The following is an 18,535-nucleotide window of genomic DNA, read 5'->3' as shown; positions in this document are numbered from 1 at the left end:
CGGGGGGACTAAGCGGGGGGAAATGGCCTCGATGGGACTAAGGCAGCCAACCGGCCGGGGCAACCGCCGATTGCCTCAGCGAAGACCCCCAACCCGTCAAACCCCCAAGGACCAGTACCGATAGTGCCCCCCCCCCCCCCCCCAGAAAGCCCCCCCCACACACAGGACAGGGCCGACAAGCCCCCCCCCAGACCCCGCAGCGGATGACACCCAGAGCGACCGGGGGTCCCAAGAGGGTATCCCCGCCCCGTCCCAGAGCCAGGGAAGGGTTGATCCCAGCCCCAGGCGTAGATGGGCAGCACATCCAGTGCCGCTGGACCTACCCCACCGAGCAGGGCCCCCCGCCAGCCCCCCCCAGCACAGGCAAAGAGACCACCCCCCCCAAGCCAAGCCAGACCAACAATTCCATCCCCCCGCCCCACCCCCCACACCCAAGCCCAGAAGACCCAGCCCCAGCCCGCCCCACTCAGGCACTGGACCCGACCCCCCGACCAACGGAGTCCCCACCGCCCCACACCGGGCACCGGAGGCCCCGACCCCCACCCCGAACCACGGCAGTTAGGCAAGGAGCAGCGACGACCAGGCCCCCCACCCCCTAAGTCATGGAGTTAGCTATGGGAGACCAGAGAGCCTGAATTCTTTCAAAGTTACTTGAACTTTGGGCTGACATTTTTTCCAAGCTGATATGATCAAACAGCAGACTTCTGTATTGACTTATATTTATATTTTTCTTGTTTTTCCAATTTATTAAAATTGTTTTTTAGCAATACAAAGAGTTGTGAAAATGATAGATACTAATCCTTCTTCTATATTGATGGCACTCATGTCACCAAGCACACAAAGTGACAGTGAAGCTGTCATTGAAACCTTAACCCAGACTGATAGATCGGCACATACCTGCTGCCAGAGAGCCTGGACAGGAGTGCAGAACCACAGTGCATGCATGTAACCGTCAGGTAGATTACTGTCACAGTGCTCGCAAATGTCTGAGTTACTGAGACCCATCTTGAACATCCTCTGTCCAGTGTAGTAAATTCTGTGAAGAGTTTTGAAATGGATTAGCTGCAAGTTTGGACTTTTTGTCAGTTTAAAGGTGTTTTGACAAAGTTCTGACCTGAAGCTTTCATCTGTGCTGATGCTCAAATCTGCATCCCATTTTGTTGTCGGAAGTGAGATATTGTTATCTAAATTACATAAAAGTTTGTATATTTTGGAGAGAGTTCTATTCATTGAAAAATTAATCAGAGAGGTAACTGCTTCTGGTAGCTTTAAATTGTTGTCTTTGTATTTAAACTTTTTAGTAATAATAGATTTAAGTTGCTGATATTCCAGGAAGTTATTTATTTCATGTTTGTCTTGAAGTTCCTGGGGAGTTATGAATCTTTTATCAATAATTAGGTGCTCTAGTAGTGTTACGTCCCCTGCTTGCCAAGATGGGAAGTGAATCATTTTTTTGTTTATGAGAATGTCTGGGTTGTTCCAGATGGGTGTCATTTTGCACGGATTAATTGATTATTTTGATATTTTGAGAAATTCCCACCAGGATGTTAAAGTGGCGTTTATATTGTATGTATGTGTATGTGTATTGTTGTTGTGTGTCTGATCTTGTTCGGGTTGCACTGGAACAATATCGTATGTCAGTGTAAAAGCTGTGCGTATGACAATAAAAGGATTCTGATTCTGATTCTGATATTAATACTTTGGAAACAATCCTGTTTTTTAAATGTTTGGCTAATAAATGGTAGATCTGACAGGTTGATCTTTTCACATAACGCCTGTTCCAAGTCTAACCATGAGTTGGTTTCTGGATTATTTTGTAACCATTTTAAGATGTATTGTAATCTATTTGCAAGAATGTACTTGTGGAAGTTAGGCAATTCCAAGCCTCCACAGCTTTTTGCAGATTTTAACGTTTTTAGACTAATTCTTGCAGGATTATGGCAAAGATTTACATGATTTCCTTCACATACAGACAATTTCAGCTGTGGTGAGTCGTCAGTGCTTTCCTGCTTCTCTCAGCTGTTATCCCTTTTGTCTCCAACCACCAGGACATGCAGTTTTTTACAGCTGGGTGATGAGGGTGGGCTGCATATTAAATCCTCTTTCTTAATCTGAGCATAGCCAGAAATCTGTGACTTTTGTTTTATTTTTTTTACCTTTTTTGACACTTTGACATGTGCTCTATAAAAAAGTAGACATGTGAATGTTCATAAAAACCCTTCGCTGAAAAAAACACCGGCAGCACCTACATATCGTTTAGTGAATGCTGGTCCCAAACTCCATCAGTGACTGGTTTCATCCTCTCAAGTACCAGCTGTAACATGAAACTTCCCCAGGGGATTTTCACAGCAGCTCAGAGCTTCCAGTGACTTTAAAATGATTCAGTCATGTTATACAGGACAAGTGTGGGAGTCAGGAACTGCCCCCATTACACTTCTTTACCTAGATGTGTCTCCAATTCTTTCTTATTCGTCCTGTTTTACTTTTTTAGGAAGCACCCAACTTTGTCTCCTTTTTAGAGATAGAAAAAAAACTAAATTTCTTACCGTCAATCAAATCAAATTATGCTACACTTTTTGTGGGGGGAAGGGGTGTGAAAACAAAAATACAAAATCTTCCCACCCTGATTGACATCTAGTCAGCACGCTGCATCACTAGGGCCCAGAACATCATTAAGGACAGCTCACACCCCGACTCAGACTTGTTTGATCTGCTGCCCTCTGGGAGGCGCTACAGAGGCATCAGAACCAGAACAACAGACTCAAGAACAGCTTATTTCCAAAGGCAATAACCATGCTCAACTCTAAAATGCATTCATTCATCTTCTTCCATTTATTCCCTTTCGGGGTCACGGGGCTGCCGGAGCCTATCCTGCCCACTTGTGGGCGAAGGCAGGGGGCACCCTGGACAGGTCGCCAGTCTGTCGCAGGGTAGAGTGTCCACAATCACACACCCACGCACGCACTCTCACATTCACACCCAGGGACAATTTAGATTAACCAATTAACCTATGAAGCATGTTTTTGGACAGTGGGAGGAAGCCAGAGTCCCCGGAGAAAACCCACGCATGCACGGGGAGAACATGCAAACTCCACTCAGAAAGTTCCCCCATTGATGTTCTGGTTCAGGTCCCCCAGCCAGACTTGAACTGGGGGCTTTCTTGCTGTGAGGCAAGAGCGCTAACCACTGCCCCACCGTGCAGCCCAAATATAAAATGCACATTTGATACGATCTCGCGGGCCGTTTCTTTTTTTTTTTTTTTTTTTTTTTTTTTTTTTTTTAAACTTGTCATGTCCAACAGCTGGGCAAACAGATGAGAGCTGAGGGCTTCTTGTGTTGGACATATTTTATTTTAACAAGAGGGGTTATTAATCTTCAGACAAACCAAAGGTATGTCTGAATAAACCCCTTTTGTAATTGAGGCCAAACTTTATTAATTTCAATCATGTTTGAAAATCTTTGGTGTTGGACCGGACGGAAAAGGAAAGAGGGGAAGAAGAGAGAGGGACGTTAGAGAGAGGGGGGGGTAGGAGGGTGATAATAGGAGGGGAAGGGGGGTAAGACCATGAAGCAGCATAGAGCAGGCAGGTTTACTGGTTGTTTATCATTACGGTACGGTTCAAATGTAGTACAAAAAGGGCGGGGCCTGTTCACACACACTCAAATATTATCAACACACCTGCTAGCTGCAAAAATGTCCACATGTCAACATGTACACAAAACAGATAGTGTTCACGAACGCATACCTATGCCTTTAAACCAACTAATGTGAAATCTTTCATTCATTCAATCATGCAAACTATTAGTGCAAAGGTGAGCTAACACCTGTGCTCAAGTGAGTGTTTATGTTCTTCTAAAATTGATGGTGGAATGTGAAAAGAAGGAGGAGGAGCGCCCAGCCACCCCCACACCCAGACCCCCGCCGCAGCAGCAGCGGCAGCCGGAATTCCCCCAACGCCATACGGGAACAGGCAGGGAACAACCGCCCCCCGGGCGACCAAGGCCGCCACCCAGGCCAGGGCCAGCAGGACCGCCGCGAGGCCCCCAGAGCCAGAGAGCAGGGAGGCGCGGAGGGAAAGAGAGCGCCGCCCCAGCCCAGCCAGGAAAGCAGCCCCCCCGCCGCGCCGGAAGAGCCCAACGCAGGGCCCCACCGGAGAGGGACGCCCACACCCCCAGACGAGCATCCCACCACCACCCAGGAGTTCCGGGCATCCCCCCACCCCGACCCCAGGCACGAGCCAGGACCCCCCAAGGGAGACCCGCTCCGCACTCCAGGCAGCCACCCACCCGGCCCACGGTTGGTCCAGGTAGGAGCAAGGCAGGGGCCCGCCGCCCCCGCCCAGGAGGGGGGAACCCCGGGGAAAAAAGGGTGGCCCACAAGGGGTGTTATAAATATGGCCCGACCAGGCTCGGCCATGTTGGAAATTTGGCGGGGCCCAGCGCCCAGGGGCAAGGACCAGGACCCACCCCCCAGGGACACGAACACCCCCGGCTCAGGTGTAATATGAACCCCCCCACCGTGCGGAGAGAGCACCGCCGGGCCCAGGGAGCCGGCACCCAAGGGACACGGCCGCCTTGCCAAGGGGCCCGTACCCCCCACCAGGGAAGGGGTAGGGGACAGATGGACCCAGGTCCCACCTTCCTTGTAAAATGTGTGTGCGTGTATGGGTGTTTGAGAGGGTGTTTGTGTGCATGTGTGTGTGTTTATGTTTGAATGTATATATTGAAGGGGGAGGGGTGTGTGTACTAAGGGGGGTGCAGTTTAAATTGGCGAGTAGGGCACTAAGGGGACATCTCCTGATTACTCACAGTGATGTCCCCTCACCCTCCCCACCAAGGGGCCCTAAATGTCTAAGGTGCGGTTAAAATTGGCGGGTAGGGTGCCAGGAGGACATCTGCTGCTTGCTTGCAGTGATGTCCAAGCACCCCCCCTACCAAGGACCGTATATGTCTAAGGTGCAAATAAAACCGAAAGAGGGGGGGCACACTCCATACGGCAAGGTGCCAAGGTGCATCGCAGGCTAGACCCCCCACCCCCTCACCCTAATATGATGTTATATGAGGAAGGGGGTAAGTTGGGGACAGCTGGTAGACTGTCCCCCGGTGGTCAAACAGCCGTCCCCCAGCCCCCCCCCAGCAAAAGGGGCCAGGGCCACCCAGCCCAGGGGCCCCACCCCCGGAGGCGCCGACACCCCAGGCCCGGCACCACCCACCCCACACAGAGAGAGAGGAGCCAGAAAGCGTCGCCCCCCCCCCGGAGCAAGCACAGGCCCCCACCCCTAGACGCCGGCCCTAGAGGAGCTCTGGTCAGGCCTCGACGGGACCGAGGAGGCCAACCGGCCGAGGCAACCACTGATTGCCTCAGCGGAGACCCCGACCCGCTAGCCCCCCCGACCCGTACCAATAATGGGCCCCCCTCCCCCCCAGAACGCCCCCCCACAGGACAGGGCCGACAAGCCCCCCACCCCACCCCACCCCAGACCCCGCAGCCGAAGCGGGTGACACCCAGAGCGACCGGGGGCCCCGAGAGGGTTGTCCCGTCCCGTCCCAGAGCCAGGGAAGGGCCGATCCCAGCCCCAGGTGCAGATGGGCAGCCCATCCGGCGCCGCTGCCCCCCCCCCCCCCCCCCCGAGCAGGGCCCCCCGCCAACCCCCCCCAGCACAGGCAAAGGGACCACCCCCCCAAGCCAAGCCAGACCACCACCCCACCCCCCCACCACGCACCCCCACACCCAAGCCCAGAGGACCACGCAGCGCCCCAGCCCGCCCCACCCAGGCACCGGACCCGACCCCCCGACCAACGGAGCCCCCCACCGCCCCCGCCAGGCACCGGAAGCCCCGACCCCCACCCCAAACCACGGCAGAAGGGCAAGGAGCAGCGACGACCAAGCCCCCCACCCCCTAAGTCATGGAGTCAACCACAGGAGACCAGAGAGACTGAATTCTTTCAAAGTTACTTGAGCTTTGGGCTGACATTTTTTCCAAGCTGATATGATCAAACAGCAGATTTCTGTGTTGACTTATGTTTATATTTTTCTTGTTTTTCCAATTCATTAAAATAGTTTTTTTGGCAATACAAAGAGTTATGAGAATGATAGATGCTAATCCTTCTTCTATATCGATGGCACTCATGTCACCAAGCACACAAAGTGACGGTGAGGCAGTGATTGAAACCTTAAGCCAGACTGATAAATCGGCACATACCTGCTGCCAGAGAGCCTGGACAGGAGTGCAGAACCACAGTGCGTGCATGTAGCTATCGGGTAGATTATTATCACAGTGCTCGCAAATGTCTGAGTTACTGAGACCCATCTTGAACATCCTCTGTCCAGTGTAGTAAATTCTGTGAAGAGTTTTGAGATGGATTAGCTGCAGATTTGGACTTTTTGTCAGTTTAAAGGTGTTTAGACAGAGTTCTGACCAGAAGCTTTCATCTGTGCTGATGCTCAAATCTGCATCCCATTTTTTTTGTTGGAAGGGCAATATTGTTATCTAAATTACATAAAAGTTTGTATATTTTGGAGAGAGTTCTATTCATTGAAAAATTAATCAGAGTGGTAACTACATCTGGTAGCTTTAAATCGTCGTCTTTAAATTTATACTTTTTAGTAATACTTGATTTAAGTTGCTGATATTCCAAGAAGTTATTTATTCCATATTTGTCTTGAAGTTCCTGGGGAGTTATGAATCTTCTATCAATAATTACGTGCTCTAGTTGTTTTATGCGCCCTGCTTGCCAAGCTGGGAAGTGAATCATTTTTTTGTTAATAAGGATGTCCGGGTTGTTCCAGATGGGTGTCATTTTGCACGGTTGAATTGATGATTTTGATATTTTGAGAAATTCCCACCAGGCTGTTAAAGTGGCATTTATATTAATGCTTTTGAAACAATCCTGTTTTTTAACTGTTTGGCTAATAAATGGTAGCTGTGACAGGTTGATCTTTCCACATAACGCCTGTTCCAAGTCTAACCATGAGTTGGTTTCTGGATTATTTTTTAACCATTTTAAGATATATTGTAATCTATTTGCAAGAAAGTATTTGTGGAAGTTAGGTAATTCTAATCCTCCACAGCTTTTTGCAGATTTTAAAGTTTTTAGACTAATTCTTGCAGGTTTGTTGTTCCATAGAAAGCTTGATATGGATGAGTCTAATGTTTTGAACCATTTTAATGGCGGTTGTGTGGGAATCATTGAGAAGAGATAATTAGCCTTGGGTAAGATTTTCATTTTAACCGTGGCTACCTTGCCCATAAGGGACAGAGGCAGGTTGGTCCAGCGTGTTAGATCGTCCTGTATGCTTTTCAGTAATGGGGTGGGGTTTAGCTGCACCAGTTCTGATAGTTTGGGGGAAAAGTAGATACCCAGATATTTGATATTTCCTGTTTTAACTGGAATTGTGAGTCTTTGTTCCATATTCCTGTTGAGTGGTAATAAAACAGACTTATTCCAATTAATGGAATAGTCTGATATGGAGGAGAATTCATTTATGATCATTGCTGTTTCATTTACAGAATGTAAATTCCTTAAAAACAGTAATATGTCATCCGCATAAAGACTAATTTTATGATGGCTGTGTTTGGTTTTTATTCCTATAATGCTCTCATTCTGTCTTATTGCTGCAGCTAAAGGCTCAATGAATATAGCAAAAAGAGAAGGAGAGAGTGGGCAGCCCTGTCTGGTTCCTCTTCCAAGAAAAAACCTGTTTGAAGTCTGTTTATTAGTTCTAACTGATGCATTGGGGTTGTAATATAATATTTTGATCCAATTGATGAATGCTTCTCCAAAACCAAACTTATGGAGGGCAGCAATAAGGAACTTCCAATTTACTCTGTCAAAGGCTTTTTCAGCATCCAGCGATAGTACCGTCATTTCCTGGTTTTCAATGGTGGCAAAGTCTATTATATTAACTAGTCTACGGACATTATCACCCGAGTGTCTGCCTTTGATGAATCCAGTCTGGTCAAAGTGAATTATGTGAGGAGTGATTATTTCTATTCTCTGTGCTAGTGCTTTGCAGATAATTTTTACATCTGCATTGATTAAAGAAATAGGGCGATAGCTTGAAGGACTAGTGGGATCTTTGTCTGGTTTTAGAAGAAGAATTATGTTGGCTGAGTTCATGTTAGGTGGCATTGATTGGCTCTCATTAATAGATGTGACCGTTTTATAAAATGTTGGTGCCAGTTGTTCCCAGAATTCTTTATAAAACTCAGCAGGAAAGCCGTCAGGCCCTGGTGCTTTACCATTGGGCATAAGTAACAGAGCTTCATGAAGTTCAGACAGCGAGAGCGGAGAATCTAAGTTTGTGATTTGATCCTCATTTAGCCTGGGTAGGTTTACATTATTAAGAAATGAGTCAATACTTTGCTCTGACGGATTGATCTGCGGTGTGTACAGGTTTTTATAAAAGTTTTCAAATGCGTTATTAATTTTGACCGGGTCATGGGTGACATTTCCTATTTGGTCCATAATAGAGGTGATTGATGATTTTTCTCTATTAATTTTAAGCTGATTAGCCAGAAATTTGCCAGATTTATTAGAGTTTTCAAATCTTTCAAGTCGTAGCCTTTGTATTTGAAATTGTGTTCGTTTATTAATGATGTCATTTAACTGCAGCTTTAAATTTTTCAGATCTCCCAGAATGTGTTCCTGTGCTGAAGCAGCATAAGCAATCTCCAGGGTTTTGATTTTATTTTCTAATTCTAATAAATCTGCTTTCTCTTTGCGTTTTTTGTGCGTTGAATAAGAAATGATTTTCCCTCTCATGACTGCCTTTGCTGTTTCCCAAAGAACGCACGGTGGGATGTCTGGAGTATTGTCTAAGAAGGTTGCCCACTCTTTTTTAAAGAATTCAAGAAATTCCTGGTCCTTTAACAGACACATATTAAACCTCCAAGTTGTACCAGAGGGTGTGGATTTTTCCCTAGAAATGTTTACAGAGACTGGTGCATGATCACTGATAATAATTGGATGGATATTGGAGCTTTGAATATTTTTTAAAAGAGAGTTACTGATTAATAAATAGTCTAAACGGGAGTGTGAGTGGTGAACTGGAGAAAAAAAGGTGAACCCTTTAGTGCTTGGGTGACATGAGCGCCACGCGTCGCAGAGACCCAAATCATTCATGTACTGCTTTAGAATACTTGCAGACCGCCATGTACGCTGATTTGCTGCTGTGCTGAGTCTGTCAAGTTCAGGGTCCAAAACAAGGTTGACGTCTCCTCCTATAATGATTGTGGAGTCAGAGTGAACTGAGAGTGAGGTGAAGAATCTGTGAAAGAAGGAAGAGTCGTCAACATTAGGGCCATAAACACTTGCTATCCAAAAGTCCTTATTCTGAATGGATATATTAATGATTACAAATCTGCCTTCTGGGTCAGTAACTGTATCCTTATGAGTAAAATTAAGATTTTTATTAATTAAAACAGCAACTCCTCGTTGTTTGGAGTTGTAACTGGCAGAGTATATAACTGGAAATTGTAAGCAGCACATAAGGTGATTCAAAGAATTCGATAAATGGGTCTCCTGCAGTAGAGCTATATCTGCTTTTAGACCATCCAGGTGATTTAACACTTTCAATCTCTTTGGCTCAGAGCCAAGTCCACGCACATTCCAGCTAACGATGTTAAGACTGTTCATAACTGCTCTGACTGAAAAGGTGTAAAGCTAAGTAGAGCTTGTGTACCAGTCCGTGTGCGCGTGCCCGCATTGAGAAGCGCTGTGCGCGTGAATGTTTTCTGGCTATGTGAGCTGCGTGTCGCATGCGTCCCATGAGAGCCTGTGTGAGGTGATTGCAGTATGTCGGCGTGTGTGTGCGGGATCGCATGTGCACGCCCCTGTGTGCGCTTGTGTGCGCGCGCGCCCGTTCCGTGCATAAATAAATACTTACCGAGGATGAGTTGCTTCCAGGTGATTTACATATGATGAGGGGGGAGGGGGGGGGAGTAAAGGAAAGAAAAAAAGAGATAGAAGGGAAAACGAAAACAACAACAAAATAACAATAGAAACATGAGTGGGACTGAGGTGAAGAAAAAAAAAAAGACTGTTTTCCTGAGATCGAGGTGTGGATTATTGATGATCCGGTTTTCCATTCATTGAAGTAAGTTTAGCGGGTTTCTTCTGGGCAGCGCAGATGTTCTCAGCGCGGATCTGAAAGCCTTCAGCACAGCCAGGGGGTGATCTCCGGGTCCCGGAACAGCCGGCCGTCCACGTAAAGTTTGTCAACGGCCACAATCGCTCTCGAACCAGCAGCAAGATGCTTCCTCCTCAGCGGGAACAGGATCTTCCTTCTACGGAGGATTTCTGCCGGGAACTGGTCATTAACGCTGTAATGCGTGCCTCTCAGTTCCCGTCCACGGCCCTTCACCAACTCCTTCTGTTTGAAATGTTCGAATTTAGCCACAATAGGACGCGGGCGCTGGTGGTCGGACCTTCTTCCTCCGAGGCGGTGAACCCTGTGGAAAGAGATCTTCTGCACCTCCTCCTTGGGGAGCTTCAGGTGGACCTCTAAAAAGGACCTCACGGTGGCCTCGGGGTCTTCTCCTGCCTCCTCTGGAATCCCCGCGACCACTAGATTGTCCCTCATGCTCCTCGACTGAAGATCCAGGAGGGTTTCCTTGATGGATCGGTTCTCCTCGGAGAGACGAGTGGTGTCACTGTTCAGGATCTCGACGGTCTCTCTGAGGGCCTGGTTCTCCGCTGCGAGCTCCCGCACCTGCTGCTGGCTGAATTCCAGAGACTCCCGCAGACCTTGAAATTCTCTATGGAGGATCTCCAGCAAATTGAGGCGGCAATCAAAGCTGGAGAGCTTTTTGTCAATCGAATCCAGGATATCGCTCATTCCGCTGCCTGGAGAGGACACAGCCCCGGGAGAGTCCTCAGGCCGTTCTCGCTTGGCGGAGGGAGTGGTGGTGGCGGTTCTGGGCTTCACCATGTTGCAGGTATTAAAACACTCGTCGATGAAATTCTCCAGGTCCTCCAGGCTGACAGAAGCTTAATACTCTTAACAGGTTATGTTAGTTAGCAGGAAATATTTTAATATGGCGGAAAAATGAAACAAGTTCGAAAATATTTGTTCAAATGCTTACGCGCCGCCAAGTCGACTCACCACACTCGTCTCGCTGGGTCTCGCGATACTACAGCATCACCTCGCGATCGCGGGCCGTTTCTAATTACACTGCGGGCCAAATCAGGCCTGAGTTTGACACATTTGCCTTAAAGTGTTTTGTAAGGAAAAGCACACATGATCCAGTTAAACTGCAGTTTAGGGTGGGTATGCATGGAGAACAAACCGTGTAGACAACAAACAGGAAGTCTGACTAAAACATTGTGGATCGTGTCCTATTTCTGGGTTTGCCAAACTCTTGCATAACCTTTTATGCTGCCAGCAGGTAGATTGAAACTAAAGGGTGCTTGCAGGTGTCAAACAAGTCCTGTCTGAAAGCTGTGTAGGAGGGACAGAGAAAGCCAGAAAGAGAGGGAAACTCAGCCAAAGATGAAGTTCTGACTGCCAGTCTGCTTCATGACTACATGCCCCGCAGAACTGCTGAAAGGGGGCTGGATATTTGACCACTGATGTATTGCGTGATTCGAAAAGCACAAGTGTATTTATAATTTTTGAGTTTTCTTTTATGTAAAGGGTGGATACGTTTCTGGTCACTGGGCTTGGGTTGACCTCAGCTGCAGTGTATTTCTCATTTGGATAGGAAATTAGGCAAAAAGGCAGCTGCCATCTCGATCATTGAGCTTTTAACTTGCAACTGCAGCTTAAGGTCAGTGTAGAAGCGTGATCCACAGAAAGGAGGCAAGTATCACAAGATACTTAACACACAAACACACATCTCTTATTCTCCAGCAAATGATCATTTTAACACAGCAAACATTATTTGATTCTGCTTAAATTTAGAGGGAATATTACGCACATGCAATAAACCAATGTGATGAGTTTCTGTAACAACCCAATAAAAGTATGTTGTTGTCAACGCTTTTTAAAATGTTGTTTTTCTGGAATTCACAACATCATCATAAAAACACACAAATCGGAGGAAATATTTTCTCCAAACTACTTTAAGTATTGATTTGATTGGTTTCTGTCACCAGAGGACTCTTCGAGGTTAGAGAAGTATTTCATTGGCAGAAATCAGACAGGGACCTCTAAATGTGGAAGAGCTCTAGTCCTCGTGGACCAGAAACAGCATCACCCTGCGAGAAAGTTTGTTTGCACCACCCGAGTCCCTGAACATTACCATTTGTTCACTATTCTACGCTCACGTTCCTGTAGTTGAACTGCCATTCTCACATGTCATTTTTCATGCAGTTGAGAACAGAAGTCCCACATCCCTAAAGTCCACCCCCTTTAGGACTGACGCGTTCCTAACTGAGACGGCGTTCTAAGTTAATGTCACTATGAGCAACATCTTTAGATGTGTGAATAATGGTAATTTTTAGCCTAAAATTGACTTATACAACGGCAGTAGTAGTGTCGTATTTTCACTAGGAGCAGACTTTAAAGCAGGGGTCCCCTAACGTTTTCCAGCGAAGGCCACATGACGTTTCCATTCTTTGATCAGTGGCCAGGTTCAGTTTAAAACAGAAAAAGTGTGACGATCGCAAGGGTGCCTAAATAAAGACCGAAAGCCACACATAACAAAATTTTAATAACCCAATCTGATATCAAATAACCCTCTCTCAGTTCTTCTCCAAAAAAAAATTATGATAATCAGCAACTATATAAAAAAACTCTTTATGAAATCAGTGACAAAACAGAACAGGTCTGTCACCCCCCCCATGAGCACATATAAACGAGGTCTTTACAAGCTATTTCAGAATTGACAAACCTTTTTGATAAGAGGTGAAACGTCTTCAACTTTAAAAACCAAGACAGATGACGACCTTTAAACCTACTACTAAGATCAAATAAGCTTTATTGACGTGAGGAAACAAGACCAGGGATTCCGTTTTCCATGCTTTCATGAGTCTTGGTCATGTGGCCAGCCTGAAAAAAAAAAAATGCAAAAAAAAAAAGTGTCTCTCTCTGGTATTGTTCAGGGGTCCGGGTCAAATGGGTGGGCGGGCCGCGTCCGGCCCGCGGGCTGTAGTTTGGGGACCCCTGCTATAAAGGCACAGAAATGAGAAAGATGTCCAGCTAGGTGGTTTATAAAATTGTTCTAGGTAATAACTTTAAGATGGCCAACCTCGGAATGTAACACGTTTGTCAGCATGTTTGCCAAGAAGCACATTTATAACATAAGGACTAGAATGCACGATAACAAAAAATACCAAACTGATAAATTTTAACTCCATTGTGGGATATAAATTTGTTTTTAGTAACAAATCCCCCTCCTTCTCACTTTTTTCCCTTTCTTCAATTTGCAACCTGTCAAAAGCAATGTTTTCCAAAACAAATGTGAATAGATATCTTATTATATACTTCCTGTAACACCATGTTAAGACTTTAACAATATAATGTAACAATATAATCGCCACTGTTCTGACACGGCTTCTTCTAAAAGTCTGTAAGTCCATTAGATTCTGTTATTTTAGTTGAACCCAGTCCTAACAGACCTGCTCACTATGCTAAACTATGCCCCACCAATGCATAAACAACTAATTAAAACAATTGATCTGCCCTCTGGATTTTGTTTTTTGGTTAATTAAGCAGATTTAGACGATAACTCACCTAAATCGCTCCGATGATCTTTTAATGTATTTTCAAAGAGTTCCCAATGGTGTTATAATTATGATCATGGCGTTTTTTGTGCAAAAAACACTAAATTGTTTTTTAGTTTCCGCAGAGCTCCAGTAGTTGGTTAGAATTTCACCTCTGAGTTGAGGGCAGGACTGTTGTTGCAGAGTAAGCCCGCCCCCGCCCTTCCCGTCACCCATCTGTTTACACTCTCTCCTGTTAGCTTACAGCCTCTTCCAATCCTTAACCTGGCGGTACAAAAATATTGGAGTTATCCATTGGTACAGTTTTGATCCCGATTCCAGCTCAGATGAGGAAAACAAAGACGTACACAGAGCTATTTGTCTGCAAGTGGATGCATCAGAATGGAGTGCAGCAGGGAGCTTATGGCCTGCCCATTATGTCACATACATCTTTTTCCAACAGCATTTTTTGTTTGCTCCTGATTCACAACGATTTGAATATAGAAATACTCAGAAATGCAATTTTAAGCTAAAATTTCTTTAAATATGTCCATCGTCAGAAAAATGCCACAAGAATATGTTAAAAACACATTTTTTATCAGATTAGGTCTTACTAAAAATGCAGATGATGTTGTAGTTGTGCAGTGAAGTTGATGAAAACGGTAAAATTACCTTCAGAGTCCCAATGACACACAAACAAAAACCTAACCAACTCAACTTAGAAAAAATACATAAGATGATCTTCATTTCCTTTTTGCTAGAACAACCTATCTGAAGTATTTCAATGTCCCTGATTGTTTTGATGGAAAACATTAGATTCAGAGCAGAGGCTTTGAGTTTCAGTCAGCCCTCAATGTTCAGCTGAAGAAGATGACATGATAGAGACTGACTCTGTTCAGCCCAGAGACGCTGCAGGCCAGGCAAAGCAACAACAGCATGGGTGCAGGGATACCAACGCTTGTGCAAATTAAGATTCCTCTGTCAAATGCCCCCATTCCACCACAGCTTCTCAACAACATGCAGATTGTATTTTTTATGGGTTCTACATTTCAAATGCTATATATTATAAATCACTTTTTTGTTGTTATGAAAACAGAGCAGTTTGAGTTCTAAAGGTCAACATTTTAAACCATTTTCTGATGAGAAGCTGAAAATAAAAACCTGCAGATGGTAGAAATATAGAGGTCAAATCTCTGGACACAATATTTCAATCGAATGCCTGAAGATGGAGATTATTATTAACACAAATTCTTGCTGGGGTAATGTTTCTCAGGGATAGAAGTCTGTCCCTGTCATTTGACTTGTCCCTGCCTGTCTCACCTCTCTCCCCTCAGTTAGGCGCTGTGGGTGCTCTTTCGCCCCCCACTCACGGTGGCAGGACAGCGACAGGCTGGGTGGGCGCGGCATTAAAGCAGCTGGGCAGCAGAGATGGGCAGCAGGAGCTTCGGTGAAGGTGTACTGGCGCAGGAAGACATTGAGGAGCTTGAGCAGCAAAGGCAAGACCATGGTCCTCTGCAGCCGCTCACCGCAAAGGGGTCGTGGTCGGGGTCTCCCCTGGAGCTGCTTAGATTGTCAGCCCTCTTGGCAAGGACCCCACCATGAATTAATACAATAATACAGAGCTCAGACCCAGAAGGTGCAATGTGGTGTGGAGGTAATCTCATGCCTGGAGATGCAGTCAGATGTGCCACAGAAGTGATGCATTCCTCTCATTCTTGCGTTCTTGCTCCTTCTCTTCTTCTCCCTCAAATGTTTTCACATCAGTTCAATAGGGTGTAAATGATCCGCCTGACGCAGCTAAACCTCTGGAGAATTCCGTCTGCCTTTCATCCTCATTTACTGTCTTTGTGCAGCACCACTTTTTCCTCTGACATCTCATGGAGTTTATTCCTAAAATCCTTCTCCCTTTGCATTCTAGTCGATTTCGCTTCCTCCTTCCTCCTGCACATGAGCACACAACAAAAAGGACGAGAAGACGGTAGACGGCAGCAGGAGAGCAGGTTTCAGTTTGTTGGAGATGGAGCCACGGCGCGTTGAGCTGGTGCTGGTATCGCTGCCGCCGCTGTGAAAGAAAGAGCGGCAGGAGAGAGAAAAAAAACCCTGCCAAGTGTTTTGCTGAGGGAGATGAAAAAAAGTACACCCCAGACAAAAGAGATGAGATTCTCTGCTGAGGATAATAGGAAGAGAAAGATTTGTGGTAAAGAAGGCAAAAGATGACTGCGTATGGAGAAGGAAGTTATTTGCATCACCACAAACCCTAGCATGTGTATGCCATGTAGTCATGCAGGGGTTTGCTGTGCAACCTCTTCAAGCGCGTCAAAAAAGTATTATGCAATCCAGTCCAAAAAGAGAGGAAACCATGGATCCAGAATGATCCTGAAGCTGAGTCAAAACTTCTACTGCATCGTTGCTTCTGTCTGTGTGAGCCAACAATGTGTCAATCAGCATGATAGTCCTGAAATCTTTGGCTGCATGAATTCATATTCAGTATGTGCTTTTATGAGTTTGAAAGTGTTTTACAAAGGGGTGCAACAATTCATTTTAACAATCATAATTTGTGGTTGAGGATCCGATTCACTGACTAAAAATGGATCCAGGATATCTTTAGCCAAAATTTCAACCAGTGTGACTCAGAGATAAATAACTGGGTACTGAAGAGTGCAGGTGAAGTTTTCCAGATTCCTTGTATTTACTTACAAGATAATAAAGTGTAAATATTTGTACAAACAGACAAGTAAACAAGAATAAATGTCAAATCCATTCACATTTTAGTTTCCTAAAGTTCAGACCACTGTTGTTTTTCCACATCCCAATAATCCAAAGGGAACATTCTAGCACACTGTATGGTCACATGTCTTTGCTAAATTCAAAGTGTTTCCACACATTGGACTGGAATGATGGACTGATCAGTTTTAGCTGACATCACGTTTGCTGTCCGCTGTGATTTACTTGGTCGATTTTACGTTATAGTATTTTCAAATATTATTTATCAATTTATGTCGTTTTGAAATGATTTTATGATGCTTAGGTTGATTTGATTAACTACTTGCCTCAGACAGATTGATCTAGTTGAATTATAGGAATATAGATTAAATTATTGATTAAGTTGATTAATCATTACACCACTAGTTTTACACATTTTTTTCCTAATCCTAGTTTAACTTCCAAAATCCTCTAAGTGACTTACAGACTAAAATATCAAATTATGAAGGAATGACCTGCCAGCTGGACAACAGAAAAGGCTTTTTTAAGTTCTCAAAAATGATCCCTAAATGTTGACTGGATTGCTTTTGACAGTCAAGTAAAGTTTATTTTGAATAAGTGTGAATTCTGATAAATGTACACCTTTATTTGGTTTCCAGCATTGACTGCATTTGAGAACTGCAGCAAGTGTAATTGTATCAATAGATTCCGGCAATACCCTACTTCTGGCTCCAACCAAATGAAGTCAGTTCAGTCGCCATTGTTTGGTGATTCAGGTGTCGCCATGGTTGAACAAGAAATTGTCAGTAAGCAGTGACTGTCCGAGTTGGTCTGAGTCAATGTTTCTATGGCAACTACTGTCTCTAATCAGGTGTGTGCTTGTTGGAAGGCCACACCGCTACCACTTAATTGCTGGCTACATGAAATCTGTCAATCAAACATTTTGAATGTTGGACGTGAGACTATATGCATCTAATTGGTCAGTTTATAACTTAATTAACTTAATTAACTTGAACTACAGAAAAAGAACCTGAATCCGGTGGCGCAGTGGTTAGCGCTCTTTCCTCACAGCAAGAAGGCCCCCGGTTCAAGTCCCGGCTGGGGGACATGAAAAACACTACATCAATGGGGGACCTTTCTGTGTGGAGTTTGCATGTTCTCCCTGTGCATGCGTGGGTTTTCTCCGGGATCTCCGGCTTCCTCCCACCGTCCAAAAACATGCTTCATAGGTTAATTGGCAACTCTAAATTGACCATAGGTGTGAGAGCGAATGGGTGTGTGATTGAGGAGATTCTACCCTGCAACAGACTGGCGACCCGTCCAGGGCATCCCTTGCCTACGCCCAAGTGGCCGGGATAGGCTCCGGCAACCCCGTGACCTCGAAAGGGAATAAACGGTAAAGAAGATGAAAAAAAAAAAAAGTATCATGAAAAAAATGATGATTAGCAAGAACATGTAAAAAAGATTTAGAGTAAGACTAGTTATTCTGATTAATAGAATGCTGTATTTTTTCTCTATGGAAGTCTATAGGATTTTAACTTCTTGGAGCCAGCAGGTACTTTCTATTTTGGAACGCCAGGGGGGAGGGGTCACTCAGTTTAATTCTCATATACAGTCAATGGTTTCCATTCACACATGACCCAAACGACATGAGTGAACCAAAGCCTGAAGAGGACCAAGCCAGGGGTGTTGGAAAAATTGTTTTGGAGATATATTGCGATAGTTCATTTGGTGATACTTGAATCCATTCAAAATGCTGTCAGGACGACATTTATTTAATTATTTATGAGCGTCCTTCAGCATTTGACTCCTGCTTTTCACATAAATCTCCGACTGCTAATTGGCAGCACCGCCCACTGAGCGAGAAGCAGCTTGTTTTGTTATGAGACATGCACTACTTAGTTTTTACTTATTATGGGTACCAAACACAAACTCTGTGCCATGTTGTTGTCTCTATCATATAAAATGGATTGCGGTGCTTTGAGCGGGCTCAGATAAGAGCTAGTGAAGCACTGCAGCTGCGCTGCGGCTAATGCACGGAGCATTAGCCAGAATGCTGTCAGCAAAGCAGGCCAAAGTTCTGCGGAACCTCACATCAATAGATTCTAGTTCCACGATCTGATGGATCAGGGTGATGTGTACAACGCTCTGAAAAAAGGCCAACGTCGTGGCGATGACAGTTGAA

At 45.2% G+C, this 18,535-nt stretch overlaps 1 protein-coding gene across 2 annotated transcripts in view; it reads right to left on the bottom strand.

Annotated features, from left to right (window-relative positions):
- Nucleotides 1-18,535, bottom strand: part of kcnh2b (potassium voltage-gated channel, subfamily H (eag-related), member 2b) — a 347,590-nt gene that overhangs the window by 50,965 nt on the left and 278,090 nt on the right. The gene's annotated exons all lie outside the window — the stretch shown is intronic.

This window comes from Oryzias latipes, chromosome 20 (genome assembly GCF_053564925.1).
Source record: "Oryzias latipes strain Hd-rR chromosome 20, Olatipes_Hd-rR_3.1".
Lineage (NCBI taxonomy): Eukaryota > Metazoa > Chordata > Actinopteri > Beloniformes > Adrianichthyidae > Oryzias > Oryzias latipes.
The sequence above is the reverse complement of the archived record's forward strand: the minus strand, read 5'-3'. Positions and strand labels throughout refer to the sequence as shown.